The sequence below is a fragment of the Benincasa hispida genome, chromosome 7 (assembly GCF_027475165.1).
Source record: "Benincasa hispida cultivar pf3 chromosome 7, pf3_genome.v1.1, whole genome shotgun sequence".
NCBI lineage: Eukaryota > Viridiplantae > Streptophyta > Magnoliopsida > Cucurbitales > Cucurbitaceae > Benincasa > Benincasa hispida.
In genome coordinates this window covers 18,598,307-18,601,548 of record NC_143484.1, presented here as the reverse complement: position 1 = coordinate 18,601,548, position 3,242 = coordinate 18,598,307, and the positions used below count along the sequence as shown (strand labels likewise).

At 30.4% G+C, this 3,242-nt stretch overlaps 1 long non-coding RNA gene across 1 annotated transcript; it reads left to right on the top strand.

The window, feature by feature from the left end:
• Positions 1-2,116: 2,116 nt before the first annotated feature.
• Positions 2,117-2,897, top strand: LOC150034983 (uncharacterized). Its single transcript, XR_016530904.1, has 2 exons — positions 2,117-2,341; positions 2,454-2,897. It is a non-coding gene; the product is annotated as an uncharacterized LOC150034983 (long non-coding RNA).
• The last annotated feature ends 345 nt before the right edge of the window (positions 2,898-3,242 follow it).

Sequence of the window (3,242 nt, the reverse complement as noted above, 5' to 3'; positions counted from 1 at the left end):
AATTTATTTTAGAAAGGCTATCATTTGAGTTCCCGTCATGAACAACTTTCTTTGATTCCGTTCATGATCGAAGCACCTGAGATAAAGGTGACCCGCTTTGATACCAGTTGAAAAAGCTATAAGATGACTCCACTCAAAACAAGGATGTTAAATGGAAAGCAAAGACAAGTATTGTAACAATAAAATACTAATAATAAGAATAACATGTAAACGCACACATAAGTTGGTAATCCAGTTCAGTGAAATCAACCTACGTTAGGGAGCAATGTGCCCAGGAAAAATAACCCACTAATATCAAAGAGTCAAGCAATTACAATTTCGTACTTATCTGTAATTCAATAACTACTATAATGACTCAAGTAGAGCCCAACTCATAGATTACCTAGTCTCCCCCTAAATGCGAGACTTCCTCTCAAAAGAACTTAGGCTCCTCTGAAGTAAGTTAATATTAGTGTCAAACATTTCTGCTTTTGACAGTGTGTGAGACTTCTCTCTTCTTGATTATCTTCTATTAGCTCAGTGAACTCCATTCACTAACGAAACTTAGGCTCTCTCTATGATAGAGAACTCCTTGAGAATGAAGTCTTAGGCTTCCTCTAAGACCAAAAGTCCCTTCTCAAATACAATACCTTAGGCTTCCTCTGAGACAAAATTTATCTTTAAGGTATTGCAAAATCACATAGTGAAATAGAGTGAGTAAAGATAGAAAAACATGATGTTACCCAATTTGGCCATGAAGAATAGAAACTTTCTCCAATAATGATCAAATGCGGCAACCCTAAATGAACACCAATATTTTCCATTTAAAAATCGTGGCGAAAAAAGGAAACAATGCTCAATTCGGAAATAATAAGGCACGCCTCAAATAAGGAAAATATCGGATAAAATAAATCTGTAGAAAATTTCCAAATATGAAAATAAAAATATACTATAGGAATTAATAGGGTCAGAGACATGATATGGAAACATTTGTAACGATGACAAAAACCACCACAAGTTGTCTTAGAAAAATATGGAGCCAATCAACAAATCTTTAACATGTCTCATCGCTCGTTCTCTCATTTCCATACATTGAACATTGCCCGTCACATTCGAAGCGGATCCCTACAAAACCTCGACCCAGTGGTTAAATGAGCATAATTTGAAAATGTTTTGTTGCAACTTATATTAGTGCATGTTGAGATTTCGAAATTGTTGAAATCACTTTTTTCATGATGAAAATATTTCCACAATACATCTATAATCACTCAAAATTACTTTAATATTTAATCTTGTACTTTTAAATGTAAATTTTAAATCATAAAAATTTGTTTTGAAAATTTTATATCATAAAAAATTATTTTTAAATTAAAATCATGTTTCAAACTAATTTTAACCATTTTAGAATTACATCAAGATATGCCTAAGTATGCTTTTCATTGTTAATCTCTTTCTTTTTAATTTAAAATGAAGTGTTCAACATAATTTTTTTTTTCTCCCATCTATTTTCTCTCAAACATCACTCAGACTCGCATCTTCTTTTTAAAGCTTTGTATTATTAAATAAATATATTCGTGTCCTTTCAAATATACATTATATTTATATGAAACTTTTTAGTTAATCAATAAACAAATATTTTTCCCCTTACCTATAGCTTTTATCAGGGAAGTTTTACTATTCTATTCAAAGTTAATTATAATATAATTCGTTAAACTTTTTACAAATGTTTCAAAGCTATCCTTAATAAGAATATAAACATTTTAGAGTTTTCGTACAATATCACTGCCACACCATTTAAGATTTTTATGTGTATTTTAAATTAAAAGAATATTTCAAACATGTAATGGAAGTTAAAGGATATAATAAAAGTATTAAAAAGAATCAAGAGTTTTCCATATGACAAACTATAGTTGGATTATTGAGTATGATAGTATAAACATGAGTGCAACTCAAGATGTATCCAAATATTTTTCATTTTCTAATTGTAATACACGATAAACCGAACCTCGTTGGCTATGTGCTGGACAACATAAGATGGAAGAAAAAACAAAAACAATAAAATGTAGTAAAATAATATATAAGTGTGGGTGGTATAAAAAGGGGAAGGCATTGAATATTGTTTTGTTTGTGGGTGTGTTCTCTAAAAGTAATCAAGCTATAGTAAGAGAAGTTTGATAAACAAGCTTGTGGGTGAAGTAGAAATAAACACACCTGCACATAGATTTTACAAACTCTTTAAAGATGAAATTTCTCATATTCCAAATATTTCTCCAAAGTTAGTCCAAAAAGTTAAAGTTCATGATGGAGATTGGAGCAAACATGGTCATGGTTCCATCAAGATTTGGAATTACACAATCGATACGTACTACAACGACCAAGACCACGATCACTTCATACGTTTTTCTTTTCACCTCTTTTCATAAGAAACTTCTTGGCTACTAACCAATTATTACTCATTTTCTCTGTGTTTATAGGATTTTTAAGATGGTAGAGCCGAAGTTGTCAAGGAACGGGTAGAATTCGATGACAAAAATCTGGTGATAAAGATAGTTGGATTAGAAGGAGATGTGTTTAAGCATTACAAAACCTTCATCTGAACATATCGAGTTGTGCTAAAGGGACCGAATTGCAGTTCGATAATTTTTATCTTGGAATATAAGAAACTTCATGATGGACCTCCGTACCCTAATAAATACCATGATGTTATGAATGAACTTGCCAAAGACATTGAATATCACCTTAAACAATAAGATTTTATACAAGTCTTCTCTCAAGCTCACATGATATGAATAATTAAGGTGTGTCAAAGTTGAATCTTAAGATTGTGAGGATTTTGTAATAAGTAAATAATGGTTATCCTCAAGTAAAATGGATGAAACATTTCCTTGAAATATATAATATGTTTTCTTTGGAAATAATGCCATGCTTCTTGACTATTTTTTTTTTTTTTGTCCCATCATTTTATCTAACCTAGACTTATGTTTCTCCCTTAAATGTTCAGGAAAATTTATAAATAAAATATTTATGACACTTGCCAATAAGAGCGTAGCTCATTTGACATAATGCTTGTACTATCGATCTCGAGATCTGAGGTTCGATTTTTCCACCCCACATTTTAATTATAATACCTTTAAAAAATATATATTTTTATGACATTTCTAATGAATGATATATTTTTAGTTAAAAAAATATACATAAAAGAAATTAACTTAACGCGTTCTTACATTCTTCGACGACCAAACTCATAATTTCTACTATTACCA